The following is an 18,714-nucleotide window of genomic DNA, read 5'->3' as shown; positions in this document are numbered from 1 at the left end:
AGAAAATAATAATTTCATATATAATATTATTATATTATTTATTTATTTTAAGATATTAAAACTTATTATAATTTAATTATTATTTGATACAAAATATTTTACTATTTGTTCTAGTTATTAGAAAAAATTATAATATTTAAAATAATTTATTAATCGTTTTTATTGAATTTTCATCTTCTTTAAATATTTTTAAATTTTAAAACTAAACTTTTTTTTTATTCTTTGAACCAATCAAATTCATTTTAGATCTTACTCAAAAACAAAAAAAAAACCTCTCTTATATTATGGTTAAATTACTCAATATCTATTTTCCATAACCAGTATCCATCTCCATTTAGCCGTATACATAAAACTAAAATACTATACCAATATAAAATTTTAATTCATACCCAAAAAATAATATTCAATATATACACTTCAACATACACTCTCTCTCTCTCTCTCTCTCTCTCTATATATATATATATATATACACACATATATATATATACATATATATATATATATATACATATATATATATATATATATATATATATATATATATATATATATATATATATATATATATATATCATCACCTATAGTTATACTAACATAGATCCATCTTAAGTTTGAATCTACAAAGGGTTGAGAGGGATCAAATCTCTTGAGGTAACCTCGCATGTAAAAGTAGGGAGTTAGAATTTTTATACAATTACCACAAGTAATTAATCAATTCACAACTCCACAAATCATCACTAGCCATTAAATATACTATTCATTAGTACATCAATTAATTTGCCATCAAGGATGGTAAGTTTCATAACCATTGCATAACCTTTACCATCACTGTAATAACATAAGTTGTTTCAGGAATCCATGCATCCATTTCTTAATATCCTTAACCATGTTAGATAATCATGTACTAAGACATTATGGTTGTCACATCAAATAAAGAACCATCATCATTAAGAACCCATCATTATCAGTGGACACATAAGGCAATCACAACAATCACACCATTTGAACACGGATATACCCTGGAAACCCCGTAGGGTGAAAACCAGCAAACGTTTAATCTTATTATTAAACGCTCGTGAGGGTTTTCACCCCTCACTCAATGGCTTATAAGGGATTCCATCCCTTAACCATTGCTATTAAAATCATTACAATGAATTATCATTAAGCTGTCACATAACTAGCTAAAAGCTAAAACAATTTCCATGTAATCTTCCTCTTACATACCGCCACATGCAACATTCCTTGTGGCATAATTGTTCTAGCAATGGACAATACTGCAGCTTGAACTCATCTGCATGGACGAGTAATCCTTTTTCCTGCCATAATGTTAAACATCACTTTCCTTTGGCACCAACCGCCATCGTTTCCTGTCAATGCTGTTGACAACAAGCTTGGCAATAATATTAGATACATTATCAATAATTCATTAAACAACCTTTAAAAAGGATCTTTTTATCTTCTACTCATCTGCATGAGCAATCATAACATACTAACTCACTAGTACCTTTATTCAAGTAACTTCTTGTTCTACTTTACCCAAAGCTTATTCACACTGGTGCATATCTCTCTCTAAGAGATCTAACCACTAGTTTACAAGTCCGTGTTTCTTTTTAAAACATATAACACAACGGTTAAGTTTACATACTAGGAAATAAACTATTGGTTCTGTGCCTTTGCACATACATTCCTTCACATAGTTATCTTTCCAGAAACTATTGAAGATACCCTATATTTATGGGTAAACATCAAGAAACCATAAAAAGGTGAATCTAGCCTTCACATAGTTATTTTTTAGCTTTTAAGACACAAGAATCACATGTAAAAGCTTCACATGCATAACCAGGGAAACCGTTTCAAGAACTAGCAAGATAAACACATACATCCCTGCAATACATTAACGTCTGCACACCAATATAATGAAACATCTCTGTCTTTAAATGGCATCACCTCTACTATCAATCTTCGATGCAAACCCTATATGCACTTAATAACTCATGCGAACGCTATGCAGTTCGATTATACAGTAGTTCACTCTGCCTGCGTTTGAAATGGACGTAAAGCTTCTACCAACTCCCGATAATTACCTGTCATTTGGTATAGATTCTATAACTGACTTTTGTCGTGTGAAAAAGAGGTACAGAGACTTGGCGCACTTGACTGCTTCTTAATATATAAATAATGCATTCATCTGTCTACGACCATTTGCATTCATTGAACTATTGTGTGTTGAACGAATTACATAAAATTCAGACTCACCATCAATGAGAGGGCACATGCAATCAAACAAGATAATGAAATTATGTGAACAGTAACGTGGGGCAGTCACCCCCCTGTCATCTCTCATGGCCTCCATCCGTTTTTTGCTCTGAGTTTCACTGCCATGGTTCGATCTCGGAATCTTCATACTTCGTTGAGTCACCTCCATAAATCTCTGCACAGGAATCCTTCCATGCGGAAGAAGTATAGAGATAACCGTGGCTTCGGCAGTCAAATGCGATTTTCAGAACTTGTATGCGGTCTACTGTGGATAATAATTGCGCCCCGATGCCATCCCACGAAATTGCACGCTCTTCCATCAAAATACAGACAGATCACACAACCTTCGTATAGTCCGTCTGACGCTCTCTCAACAAAGATACAGATCGAACGAACGATTATATACTCAGACGTCTCCCAACAAAGATACAGATCGAACACGCGACCTTCAATCATATTTAGCCTCACGCTCTTCCATCAAAAATACCGAGACCAGGCATCCCCTCGTTCAGAGTTTTTGGTTCGTTCTGTTCTCCGTTTGTATCAGTCCCCTCCAGAATAAAATGGGGAACCCTTGTATTATGGATAAACCCGAATAATATGCCAAGGAGAATCAACGACATAACTGACCATGCAGTAACAGACAATGCCCAATGATTCGCTCCCGCAAACCACCCCTTAACTGCCATATGGGCCCGTGGGACTATGGTATCCTTTCTTTGCGCATACTCCATCCCAATACTGTTAAACAGATTCAGTTAATAATCGTTCCATCCATTTCGTAATGGAAAATTAACCAGATGTGTAGTAATGCCTCCCATATTTGATCTCATCAAGAATCAGTTCCGGAGGTTAAGGATCAGTTCCGAAACTGAATAACCATTCACAACTGTGAGTTACGTGAGGAATTGTAACTAACTCATAACTCATTTTATGTTGAGTTACGTGAGGAATATGACATACTCCCCCCCTTAACAAGAACACCGTCCTCGGTGTTCATCTTTCATCGGAACTTGATATTTTACTCATGGTATTACCATCTAAACCACACAAAATGTGATCCTTTCTCTTTGAAATCAACGATTTCATTCCAAGAAAAGACGACAAACTAAATAGTAATGATATAGTCATAATAATTATCATTAGTTTAAGCATCAATAGTCATAAGCATTCGTAATTTCAAAAATATGCAACTTCTAATCGCCACCACTTGGCCCTTATTCATTCATGATAACAATTCTCTGTGTCAACTTACCATTACTTACCATCTATTCTTGAAAATCATGAATACCTTCATGTAAACATTTAATAGTGGTTGGACAATTCTTCAACCTTCCATGGTAAGTAACTCCTGTAATATATGACTAACAATTCAATCACATTAGTCACTATATTTTGAGTCAAATGGAATACTTTTGACTAGCAATCAATTGTGCAATGTTAGATGCTTTCTAAATCACAGTACTTTTACAAGTACTTAAAGAGCACTAATACTAATCATCAAATGATAAATCACTGTTCCACGTGCATACTGAACGAATTCTCACCAAAGACTTCCACAAAGTACTTCGAGGAGTACCAAAAGAGCACATAATTCTCTAATCATCAAAACAGTCAATCACTGCATCAAGCAAAAACTGTCTTAGCTCCCACTAAGATGTTCACAACTTTAATAATACAATAAAGGGATTAAAATTTCCATTTACTCCTTATTGAGCACTAAGCTCATTTTCTTGTTAAATGTGCATAACATATTTCACCCAACTATATATAGAATTTATTTTTAACATTACATACAACTGATTAGTTAATTTCTTTAGCCATGAAAATCACAATAGACTAAAGAATTCCCAACCCATGGGAACTGGTTTCCACAACCAAACCGAGTCATTTTCACATCCAGACAGTTTCTTTGATAGAGACCTTACCAGGTCTAACATGGAATTCCACTGGCCAACCAGCTCAAGAATTCCAATGACCACATAGGGTCCAATATAGGATTCCTCTTGGGAGCGTCCTGCCTATTCCTCTGATAGCGTCCCGTCTATGAGGAATTTTGGGCCCCCTCCAACAGGCTCCAAATCAACAGAGCTGCCTCAGGCTTTTTACCCTCTTCACCCTCTTGGCAAACTCTTTTCCCTTAGTGAGATCATTGATCTCTAGGGAGAGGAAATCCGGGCAGACAAGTACCATCAACCCCTCCGGGCAGGTAACTGCCATCAACCCAAGGCATATCCGGGCAGACAAGTACCATCAACCCCTCCGGGCAGGTAATTGCCATCAACCCAACTATCTGCAACTGTCTGGCATGTTAAATTTCTCTTTTATTACTCTTTCTCAAAGTAATTACACAATGAACCATATAATCATTATCATTACAAAATAAACATGCATGTACACCATGCATTTACACTTATCCCTCATCATGGGTCCACAACATCAAGATTGATGGGAAACATATCCATCATACACGTTGTATGCATGCAAATTTTCCAAATAACATAATTCATGCATATCATATAACATCATTCTTTCTCATTTATAATTGCATTTCACATTGCAGCAATTTATGTGATGAGTTTTCTTGTTGCCATTAAGCTACCACTACTTAATCCCATCAGCAACGTTAGTTATAAATATGCATCAGTTAACACGTATTCCATTTCCAAGAATGTTCATGCATACAATATTGTCATGTATAAAAGCATATGCAAATACTCATTAATGTATAAATGTCAACAACAGTTGAGTTAATAATCTAAACATTTCCAATTTTTCCATAGTCTGTTGTTCCAATTCAAATCATCATTAATGGAGTATTAGCTTACGTTTACTATGGCTAGGTTTAGTCATGCATTGTTAGTGTAATTAAACATAATTTTCTCTAACATACAAGAACATAACTCTTATGTCACAATGACTAATCTTTGTGCATACCATTGCTTATCATATAAGCCCTTCTTTAATGTATGCAACACTTATTCCCTTCACTAGAAGACTACCATCATTTCATACAACAAACCACATACCTCTTCCTTAAAGGAAGTCATTTTAATCCTCATTTCTCTATCTTCCGATGTGAGGGTTTCTCAATATTCCCTTTCAAGAAATGATTAAAGATATCTATCTTTAGGCATAAAAATCAAGATGCAAAAACAAGGTTTACTTATCGTTTATGCATCAAAATCAAGCAATCAACACAGCTCATCCAACAAGACAATCTCTCCAAGAGATTATTATTTTTCGAGGAAGCTAACATGACCACTTTCTTTAAGTACACACAGACTTATAATTCCAAAGTCACAATAGCTACCAATATGCAACATGTGTTCTCCTAACACAATTACTTTACTTCAATGCACATAGTTCTTTTCATGAAACAAGTAAGGATTTTATAGACAAGAGACAAGCATTTCACATACAAGACTCACGTGGAGTCTTCCCAATAAGAACTACTTATTTGCTTTATTAAGAAAGCATACAAAATAATCAATCTTTAATTGCATGCATTAACACATTTTCTTTACCAAGAAAATCTAGAAAAGAACCATTCTTTCATTGCATGCATTCAAATACTTTCTCTACTAAGAAATCATATAAACATTCATATGTATTCTTCAAGAAAGTGAGCAAGATACTTATCTTATCCTTGGATCAACATGCATAACTAACAAATTAAACCACCCTTACCGGAAGCAATTGCTCTACTTATGCAATTAGAAACATAATCTCCTAAGTGTCACACATGCACCAGAGTTACCACTTGATGCTAGATGCAACAAATATCATAACACTACTATGTATCCATTTCAGAATAATGACTTCAAGGAGACATTACGAAAATCATTAACAACAACACACTATAGTTATCATTTTCCAACTCCTTAAGCATGGTCAAGGGAATACTCACATGCACATCAAGCGCTATCTAGTCATTCCCAGACTCTTTTTTCCCATCTCCGTCTGTCCCTACAGCACGGTCTTCTTCCTTCTCCTTGCTTCCATTTCCTTTGGAAGCATCTATAGTTGGGGAAGGTAGTTAGAGTTTACTGACAACTGTATTAACACAGGTAGTCTATTTATGAGTAATTATCATACGTAATTATACCATGAATGGATCCTAGAAATGTTACCCACCGAACATGCCTCTCCAATTAAGTTCACACTGGAATGCAACATGCATAAGAAATCCATCATTCCCATAGTAGAGATAAATTCAACCATCATTAAATCGAGGCTCCAATGGTTTTTATCTCTCAACAAGTAATGATAAACACATACCATGCTAATGGATTTCACTTAATTAGAGGGTAATCATCATTAAATCTATTAAGACATGAGCATATACTATTCATCATGCATTCTCATGGTGAATAAAGTTAAGAACTCTTCTCATAAACAACTAGAACTATAGCACAGAGAGAGTAAGAATCTTCACACACACATTCCATGTATGTGACATCAATCAACTTCACTTATTTACGAATTGTAGCAATCTTAGTCCAATTCAATTAATGCATATACGTTCTATGGGTTAGTCATACAACACTAACCAATCTCAACTACCAATCATCTTCATGCATCCATGACAAGGCTAAATCAAAAGTTAGTTATTACAATCAAGTCCCACTACTTGACTCATTGTTTACTTTCAAGTCTAAGGGGTGCTTACAATGATTTTTTTTTTTTAACACTATATCCTCATATCCAAGGACATTCCCCATACTCTACATTTATGCATTGACTCATTAAAATTAGTTCATTGTAACTTCAATCATGTTCATTAAATGCATCATTGTTATTGCCATATTTGCAAATCAAAACTTGGTAGTTGATTGTTACTTCCCTCAATGAGTGTTCAATATTGTTCTTAAGTGTGACAAAAGTTTCATTGTCCTTTATCCTCATCAGGAATCCAACGTTATGAACGTAGTTATACAACAACTTATTACTTACTTCTCAAAGAAGTTATAAACATGAATCACATCTACCATTCCAAAGGTAGTGTACGACATAAATGAATATGCGAATGATTAAACTCATACCTGAGTTAATGCCTACTGATGGCGTACCTCAATATCCTTTTCGCTTACCAATTCACAAAGGCGCCAGTACTGCAACCTTTAGCTCTCATACCACTTGTAATATACCCCGGTAACCTCGCATGTAAAAGTAGGGAGTTAGAATTTTTATACAATTACCACAAGTAATTAATCAATTCACAACTCCACAAATCATCACTAGCCATTAAATATACTATTCATTAGTACATCAAGTAATTTGCCATCAAGGATGGTAAGTTTCATAACCATTGCATAACCTTTACCATCACTGTAATAACATAAGCTGTTTCAGGAATCCATGCATCCATTTCTTAATATCCTTAACCATGTTAGATAATAATGTACTAAGACATTATGGTTGTCACATCAAATAAAGAACCATCATCATTAAAAACCCATCATTATGAGTGGACACATAAGGCAATCACAACAATCACACCATTTGAACACGGATATACCCTGGAAACCCCGTAGGGTGAAAACCAGCAAACGTTTAATCTTATTATTAAACGCTCGTGAGGGTTTTCACCCCTCACTCAATGGCTTATAAGGGATTCCATCCCTTAACCATTGCTATTAAAATCATTACAATGAATTATCATTAAGTTGTCACATAACTAGCTAAAAGCTAAAACAATTTCCATGTAATCTTCCTCTTACATACCGCCACATGCAACATTCCTTGTGGCATAATTGTTCTAGCAATGGACAATACTGCAGCTTGAACTCATCTGCATGGACGAGTAATCCTTTTTCCTGCCATAATGTTAAACATCACTTTCCTTTGGCACCAACCGCCATCGTTTCCTGTCAATGCTGTTGACAACAAGCTTGGCAATAATATTAGATACATTATCAATAATTCATTAAACAACCTTTAAAAAGGATCTTTTTATCTTCTACTCATCTGCATGAGAAATCATAACATACTAAATCACTAGTACCTTTATTCAAGTAACTTCTTGTTCTACTTTACCCAAAGCTTATTCACATTGGTGCATATCTCTCTCTAAGAGATCTAACCACTAGTTTACAAGTCCGTGTTTCTTTTTAAAACATATAACACAACGGTTAAGTTTACATACTAGGAAATAAACTATTGGTTCTGTGCCTTTGCACATACATTCCTTCACATAGTTATCTTTCCAGAAACTATTGAAGATACCCTATATTTATGGGTAAACATCAAGAAACCATAAAAAGGTGAATCTAGCCTTCACATAGTTATTTTTTAGCTTTTAAGACACAAGAATCACATGTAAAAGCTTCACATGCATAACCAGGGAAACCGTTTCAAGAACTAGCAAGATAAACACATACATCCCTGCAATACGTTAACGTCTGCACACCAATATAATGAAACTTCTCTGTCTTTAAATGGCATCACCTCTACTATCAATCTTCGATGCAAACCCTATATGCACTTAATAACTCATGCGAATGCTATACAGTTCGATTATACAGTAGTTCGCTCTGCCTGCGTTTGAAATGGACGTAAAGCTTCTACCAACTCCCGATAATTACCTGTCATTTGGTATAGATTCTATAACTGACTTTTGTCGTGTGAAAGAGAGGTACAGAGACCTGGCGCACTTGACTGCTTCTTAATATATAAATAATGCATTCATCTGTCTACGACCATTTGCATTCATTGAACTATTGTGTGTTGAACGAATTACATAAAATTCAGACTCACCATCGATGAGAGGGCACATGCAATCAAACAAGATAATGAAATTATGTGAACAGTAACGTGGGGCAGTCACCCCCCTGTCATCTCTCATGGCCTCCATCCGTTTTCTGCTCTGAGTTTCACTGCCATGGTTTGATCTCGGAATCTTCATACTCCGTTGAGTCGCCTCCATAAATCTCTGCACAGGAATCCTTCCATGCGGAAGAAGTATAGAGATAACCGTGGCTTCGGCAGTCAAATGCGATTTTCAGAACTTGTATGCGGTCTACTGTGGATAATAATTGCGCCCCGATGCCATCCCACGAAATTGCACGCTCTTCCATCAAAATACAGACAGATCACACAACCTTCGTATAGTCCGTCTGACGCTCTCTCAACAAAGATACAGATCGAACGAACGATTATATACTCAGACGTCTCCCAACAAAGATACAGATCGAACACGCGACCTTCAATCATATTTAGCCTCATGCTCTTCCATCAAAAATACCGAGACCAGGCATCCCCTCGTTCAGAGTTTTTGGTTCGTTCTGTTCTCCGTTTGTATCAGTCCCCTCCAGAATAAAATGGGGAACCCTTGTATTATGGATAAGCCCGAATAATATGCCAAGGAGAATCAACGACATAAGTGACCATGCAGTAACAGACAATGCCCAATGATTCGCTCCCGCAAACCACCCCTTAACTGCCATATGGGCCCGTGGGACTATGGTATCCTTTCTTTGCGCATACTCCATCCCAATACTGTTAAACAGATTCAGTTAATAATCGTTCCATCGATTTCGTAATGGAAAATTAACCAGATGTGTAGTAATGCCTCCCATATTCGATCTCATCAAGAATCAGTTCCGGAGGTTAAGGATCAGTTCCGAAACTGAATAACCATTCACAACTGTGAGTTACGTGAGGAATTGTAACTAACTCATAACTCATTTTATGTTGAGTTACGTGAGGAATATGACATGAAAGCTTTGTTTAGAGTGAAAAACTTAAAAAAGGTTTTCACTTCTTTAATTTGAACAATACATCAATAAAAATTCCCTCTCTCATCCATGTGTTTATTCCATTGTGAGCATGGAAGGAATTATACATCTTCTTGATTATGAAAATATTTTAACTATAAGATTTTTCTTTTCAATAGATTTATATAATATATACATAGTTAACATTGAAATATTTTACTCAAAAACATGTCATCAAAGACTTGATATGGTCTCTCCTGGTGCAATCACACTCTAGAGACTTGATATGGTCTCTCTAATTGCAACCACACAAGTTCAACCACTACCTCAAGGTTTCCCCATAGATCATGGAGAAACCCTCATAGGAATTTAACCTTGCCCATTGGTAAAAATATCTTCCCTTTCTACTATTGGATCCAACCCCTTTGGAAGGGATATTGAAATATATTAATTAACATGGATATTGAAATAGTATATTTAAAGGTGATATTAAAATATTTTATTTCAATTACTTTATCTCTCTATATAAAATTGATATAAAATAATTTTACATAATATTTTCAATTCTGAATAAACTACAAATCTACTTCATACTCTTATAATATCAGTATTATTTAGATGCAACCTATTAACTCCATATTGAGTAGTGAAAGAATTACAAATCTCCATCAGATCAAAAAACATCTCCATGAAACAAAAAAAGATATTTGTTAGAAAGGAAATTAGAATTTTTTTACTTTCAATTATCTTATTTGTATATATAAAGCTAATGTAAAATTTAGGTGTACAGTGAAGTATTTCACTTATGGCTGATTTTGAAGGGTGAAAATGTAAACCTGGGTTACACTTTTGTGGAAATTGATCCTGAAAAATTGGTAAGTGTAATTTTTTGGTAGAAACAAAAAAAAATTGGCCAAATTATTTACACTTATTTGGTTGAACTATTATACAAACATTCAGCCAAAAATTGGCTATTTAGATTAACACCAACCATTTAATGAATTTTTTTTGCTAGAAGTGAAAAAATCGACAATAATATTTTGGCCGAACAAAAAAAAATTAGCCAAATTATTTACATTTATTTGGTTGAACTATTATACACACATTTAGCCAAAAAAATTGGTTGTTTAGATTAACACCAACCGTTTAATGATTTCTTTGCCAGAGGTGAAAAAATCGACCATAATTTTTTTTCGACTGAGAAAATAAATAGGTTGAACTACTTTTTTGGCCAAAAAAAAATTTATATATATAACAGCCCTGAGGCCATTGCATAATTTTCTGCACTGTTAGTTCATTGGTTTGCAATTATTCGGATGGCCCGTTGTTAGTTTGTTGGTTTGTAGTTGTTCGGGTCAAACCAAAACCGCATATGTTCTTGTTCGTTGGATGACTGTGATTTCCCAAATTGTTTACATTTATTTGGTTGAACTATTATACACACATTTAGCCAAAAAAATTGGTTGTTTAGATTAACACCAACCGTTTAATGATTTCTTTGCCAGAGGTGAAAAAATCGACAATAATTTTTTTTCGACTGAGAAAATAAATAGGTTGAACTACTTTTTTGGCGAAAAAAAAAAAATGTTTATATATATAACAGCCCTGAGGCCATTGCATAATTTTCTGCACTGTTAGTTCATTGGTTTGCAATTATTCGGATGGCCCGTTGTTAGTTTGTTGGTTTGTAGTTGTTCGGGTCAAACCAAAACCGCATATGTTCTTGTTCGTTGGATGGCTGTGATTTCTTGTTCTTTTTGGGGCATATAGTAATTTTTTTGTTGGTATTTTTGCAGGATTGGTTGGCACCAGAGGATTTCTTGCACTACGTCGTTGCTGGAAGCATTTTGTCAGCCTCCTTGTCTGAACGCACAACAACCAAAAACCAGGTGTGTTGACACCCGCGCTTGTGTATTATTATAATAACATGTTCTAAATCACCAGTAATAGGGTCAGACAAATTTACAGAAGCTTCTCATATCTCACATATGTGTGAAATATTACTACCACCTCTCCCAAGAACTTAACTGACTGCACTAATGGGTACACCCATCTCATAACTTACTTTCCAATTGAGTTGTTTAGATGACCACAGGGCAACCCGATACCAAATTTCTTTTCCTTTTTATTATTTTGATTTTTCTTTAATCATCATCCTGAAGATGGATTCTCTTTAGATTCCAAATGTGGACAATAATCAAAACTCTATATTTACAAAAAAATAAACCACAGGAGTCTAAACTTTAATCTCATACATGCTTTGTTGAGTATCTCAAGTTTCGATGAGAACTTAAATCCACATTGGTTGAGTATCTCCTCTCTTTGGAATTTTTTGAATCTCAGTCATGTGTCGCATCTTGTTGAGTATCTCAACTTTCGATAATACCATATTTCTTGACTATCTCTCTCTCTCTGGAAATTTGTGAAATTCAAGGTCACCCACATCTTGTTGAGTCAGCTTTACTTTCGATGAGAATTGAATTTCACATTTGTTCAGTATCTTTCTCTCTTTGGAAATCTGTGAGAATTAAATCATCGTTTCAATTTCAATCATGTTTTATCCATGAGTATCTCAACTTTTGATATTTCCACATTTGTTGAATATCTCGTTCTCTTTGGTAATTTGTTGAATTCAATGTCACCCATGTTTTGTTGAGTCAACTTTAATTTAGATGCGAATTTAATTTCACATTTGCTCAATATCTCGCTCCCTTTGGAATTTTCTGAGAATTTAATCTTTGAGTGGTTGATAACAGGAATTGCTTTGAAGAAATTCCAAATCAATGGGAATTATCCATTGTTCAAAAATCGATTTGTGAACAGAAAACATTTCAGACCCATAAAAAATCGATTGGAGTTGTCTGCGTTATCCTAGTGGCTATGGACAGGAAAAGCTAGTTGGTATTAATCCCATTAAAGCTATATTATCATAGTTTCTGTGGTCTGGTGCCAAAGGGACCATAAATTTTATCTGGTTGGTTTGTACACCATGACCACTGGGCAATCCGGTACCAAATGTCCTCGTTGGAGCATACGTTGTTGCAAATAGTTACCAAATTCGCCTGAACTGGGGCAAAAAGTACGAAAATTCTCCAATTCGGTTCGAGTTCCAAATAATTGGCTTAAATTTGATATGATTCATAGCATAAGCCATTAATATAATAGGTTAATGGCATAGGTTAATTAATTGATCATATTAATTGAAAATTTATGGTTCATATCCAAAAGGATTATTCATGAGTTGTTATACGATGTCCTCTGAACAGAAATAAATAGAGCATATACAAAGAAAGAGTGAAAATGAGACTAAAAGAAGGAAAAAGAACATAAATAAGTAGAGCATACACAGAAATAAAAGAATATAAATAATTATAAAAAAAAATTCATTCGATTTTTTTATCGTATCGAATACAAATACTCTAACTTGGTAACTATGATGTTACATATGGTTGAATAGATGTATAGGTTTCTGTCCCAACCTGGATATCATGAGACTATTCAGAGGTGCCTGATATTTCAATAACACATTCTGAAGCATCAGTAATAGGGTCACACAACTTTACAGAAGCTCTAGATATCTCACGTATGTGTGAAATATTACTACCACCGAGCTCCCAAGAACTGAACTGACTGCACTGTTGGGTATACCCATCTTATAACTTGTTCCAATATCGAATCGAAGACCTGCTCTCCTCACTCAAAAGAAATAATAATACATAAGGTGTTGGCACCTACATAACTAAATGAACTATAAAAGGTGTTGCATGAAATCTCGCTGATCAGTGTAGGGATAGGTGTCCTCAATTCATGGAGTAAAGTATATTTATTTCTAATTCATCACTGGTGCACAAGCCATGAACACAATGAGCACATTCTTGCACACATCCAAACAAATTTAATAGTTGAATCATGTCATCACTTTAGTATGCAATTGGAAATTTAATAAGTAATTTTTTAATACTCATGCCATCACTATTGTGAATAATTAGCAAGTATATATATGTATGCTAATTTATTTTATCAAGTCCCATCATATGATTTCAATTATCTATTATGGTTGAAAGGTTAAAAGAAGAATAAGTAGTAACAAGCATGTATGCGATAATATTATTTAAATAAAAGTGTTTCTATGTATATCCAATTTCTAGGATATTTTGACAAGCCCCACGCCATTATAAAATATTTGAATTTATTTCCTTTGGGAATGATATAGAGTAGCATGATTTGTTTGATATGATATAATTAAAAATTAGGTGCACTCAATGGGATAGACAATTCATGGTGATTCATAGGGAAAAAATTAAGGATGTGATATTTATAGAGTTTATAAAGGGAGATGAATATCATATTAAATGTCCAAATAAGGTAGGTGAATCATTCAATTTTTTCATAGAAAAGTATAACAACTCTATACATAATTTCCTATTGAAAAAAGTCATTAGGTGAAATTTTCTAATTAAATTATTTACAAATAATTTCCTATTGAAAAAAGTCAAATTAGGTGAAATTTTCTAATTAAATTATTTACATTGGACAAATATTTATGACTAGTGTTTCTTGTGTTGGGAAAATATTGTCATGCTAATTTTATTGATGTTATATCTAATATACATATTCTTTTGCAATTTTCTTCTTATATGATGTTTATCATTGTAGTCTTACATGTGTACATTTCATTGGAAAACATCAATATAGATTTCTATAGCCATGTTTATCATTGTAGTCTTACATGTGTACATTTCATTGGAAAACATCAATATATATTTCTATAGCCATGGACATTGTTATGGATGATATAATAAAATTTCAAAGAATACCCCAACACAACTCCTAATGAAGGGCTAATGGAAACATGGAAACATATTGTCATGGTGAATTTACACATAAATAGTGATGTGCAATATGCCTTCATAGGACACTACTTTCCACTAATTATTGTTCCATTAATGTCAAAATAGCATAAAGTGAGTGGAATCTCATTCAATCCATTTTTTGGTAGAGAAAATATCTTCCTATTCATTTATAAAATATCTTAACAAATTAGATAAAAAATAACATTTAAAAATAAGTGGACAATATATTTTCGTTTGAGTCATCATAAAAACTGACATTACCTTAAATATTGTATGTCAGGCCACATAATGAAATATTGTTACTTCCAAAACTAGACTCTAGATGGGATTAACAATTACTATTTTGTAATAACATGGAAATAGAGTGTCAAACTAATGGTATATAATTTTTTAGTATCAATCCTCATAATTCAATCTTCATATTTAAAAACTCTCATGAATCATAATTCCATTTTGTTCAATTGATAACTTTCTCGTTCATTTTTCAATATGTATTTTTCCATCAATTAAACTTCACATTAGGAAGTGATTCATTCTTTATATATTTGATATTTATTCAAGCATGGGTTGAAACCATTCCCTTTATCCCTTTGTTTTTGCCTCCAAAACTAAAAGGACAGACGCCATGGTGTCTACAGATGTAATTGACTATAATTGTACTCCACTTTGTAATTTCCTATAATTGTTCCCCTCTTCTTGGTGTGGAGTGTTAAAAGAATAAATGTCATTAGTTCCCCACTTTAGAGGGCTTGTGTGGTGATGACCTCAATAAAGGAAAAATTTCATTATTAGACCATGGGATAGATGTCAATGCAATGACAAAAGGGTAGAAGAAGGTTGGCCAGACCATTTTCAAGAAGAGATGGCTATCACGATAACTAGGAAAAAAATTATAACTCAACATATACATATTAGGATATGATATACATCTTGGGAAAGAAATTCTAATGATCCATTTTGCATACCAAACTCGATGCTCCCACATATGTCCATATAATGATTTCTTCATCATCATGTTTTGACCTCATCATATATTCCTTTATTGGTGTTCATCATCATATCCAAGTGTTAGATATAAAAAGTGTCAGATATAAAATTCTAGGCTAAATCCTTCTTGTAATATTCCATCATACAATCACAAGATATATTTATTTTTCATCATTCTCCCATAAACTAAGGAATTTACAATAAATAAATATATTATTCATTTTATTGAATTTGCTTTTTAAAAGGATAAAAAAGCCCATTAAACATGGTTGAAAAATGGACATTATGCATAGAAGTTTCTTGTTATCACAATCGAGGGCAAGTACTGATTACTTAGGTTCTATGCAATATTGTGATGCAAGAGCATCCAGCTAGGGCACCATGACCGGGTGTTGGTCTCTGCTAGGGTGAAGAGTTGTATTAGCATATTGGTTTTCTTTATGTTTAGTTTTTCAAAGTAGGATGTAGGACTTTGTTTCTATTTTTAATCTCAGTATTAGTCAAGGGTATTTTGGTCACTTAGGGTCATTTATGTGTTTGTCTTTAATCAGTAGTTGATTAATAATTGTCGTGTCATTTTAAAGGAAAATGACAAATGTGTCCAATGTAAAATTTTGCCCCATAGGGAGAACCGAAATCTGGAATAGTTATGTAACTAAAGACTTATAATTGAAAAAGTAACTACAGAGTTCAATCAACTATAGAGAGAGAACATAAATGTAACATCGAAAATCATTGACAAGGTTCAGCATTTTCGGATACAAGTAATAAAAGAAGATAGAGAACAAATTTAACATTCATCCATCTGTACTATCATCTTCATACTGTGTAATTTTATTTCTCAATTATTAAATGCTTCAGCAATGACAAACAAAGTGCAGGCATACAGTTTTATGTTTTCCCTCTCTTAATGAACAAAGTACTGTCGAACGCATACAAGTTTCCAGGACCAGAATGGACAAACAGTGAACAAGCTCGTGGCCAGGAGAATGTCAACACAGCAAACCAATTGAACGAAGAAATCAGAATCCGAGTATCGATTGGACAAACCAAACAGAGGTAATTCATTACAATCTATTATACACCATTTCTTTTCCTTTCCAAATGAAACAGAGACAAAAAATATATAATTGTTATTATTTAAGAGTCCAACATTACATTGTCAAAACAAATAGAGGAAAGAGCGACCAAGAGACAGGGAAAAACCTAGTCAAGGGTTTGTCATCATGTAACCCTCGTGCCCAACTAAAGAGTTCAACCAACCCGAGTTACAAACTGGAACTGTAAACAGAAGTGTGCCCAAGTCATGTAATGACTCAAACAAGAGGCAGCAAACGAACGCCGAGGCATGGCCACTAGAAAACTATAGACCCTAGCTATAGTCCTACAAGTCTGTGGTGATAGAGCCTACCAGAAAAGCACCGAAGGGTTTGCAAACCAAAGCATTAAAGCCATCCACGCTCGAGGTTGAAATTTTGACATGTGCAACTAGAACAAATCATTGTCAATCACACCACGCATAACAGTGGAATGAGCATAGTTATAATACAAGCAAGGGGAGAACAAAACCTTACCTAGGAGTGTGTTTGAACCATAAACCGCATGCCACAAAGCCACAGAATAGGGAAATTTCCTGAGACAGAAGGGGCAGACATTGTTAGCGTTTAAACTAGAAAAAGGCAGAAGTAAATCTTGGAAAGACGAATTACCTAAGAAGACATAGCAGAGCGAGCCATCATGCCTGTAACCTAAGCACACGGGAACAATAACAAAAAATTTTAGCAGCAAAGCCGTTGCAAACTAACCAACAATAGGAAAGAATAGCTGGAAACCAGACAGAGCCAACCAGCAATCGATTCTAAGTTCAAGCAGATGAAATAACCAATTGTGCAGAGGGAAGCAAACAAACCAACCTCCAGAAAGTGTAACAAGATCATACCACAAAGAACATAGTCGCCAATAACACAGGCAAGCCTGTGGTTCCACATTTGTTGTTGGGAAAAGTATCCAATACGGAATGACCCTATCCCACTCTAAGGGTGATAGTTCCTTAGCAACAATCAAAGAAAAGCTATCTGAGATTACTTCTTTATGAGATGTAAAAGAGGGGAGAAAGAGATCTACTAACCGATGTCTTTCGCTAATGGTTGATCCAATCTTCTCTCTTTGTTGCTTGCTCCCAGCTCCTTGCTCTTTCACTGGCCCAGCTACACCAAGATCCTGCAAAATGGCAAGAGAGGGAAACTACAAGAAGCATACATTCATAATTGATTCAAGGATTAGAATAAATCAAATACACAAGTATAACAATACATCATTGAGACACATGCATATAGAAGAACCTCAAATGCTTTATTAATGGAAGAAGTAAGGTTCAGGAAGTGATACAACCATAAGAGGCCCAATCCAGCATCACCTTCCCAGCAGAAAGAAATCTCCTCTTCACCTCCTTCAAAGCAAATCACCCAATAGTTCTAAACTCAACCCAACAGCAATTCTTTACATTCACAAGATTCCAGCCTCCCTAGACCTCATGAGAGAGATCTATATATAGGAGTTTTGGAGAAAGGATGAGTCAGCTTGGGGCTGGCATGAAGCTGACTAGTGTCCTCTCTCACTTCAGTTATTCTTCAGTTCTTGAGTCCACTTGGAGGTTCTTGCTTCCACTTGGAGATCTAGAACCTCTTACTCATCACCAGTCGAATTCCCTGATCCAAGTGTCATTTTGGAAGCTTCCTGGGCATTGACACCTTGGGGAATGACTGTGCCACATGTCCAAACTCGCCCAGCGCGGGTAGCCTTCTTTGCAGTTGACATTCAATGCAGGTAGACAGTGGAGCAGTTGACATTCAGCGCAGATGCTCAGTGGAGCAGTTGACATGATCCAGAATTGCTTT

The sequence above is a fragment of the Pinus tabuliformis genome, chromosome 5_2, assembly GCF_031772625.1.
Source record: "Pinus tabuliformis cultivar Carrire ecotype Pingquan chromosome 5_2, CPIR1, whole genome shotgun sequence".
In the NCBI taxonomy this organism is placed as follows: Eukaryota; Viridiplantae; Streptophyta; class Pinopsida; order Pinales; family Pinaceae; genus Pinus; species Pinus tabuliformis.
Note: the sequence above shows the minus strand (reverse complement) of the source record.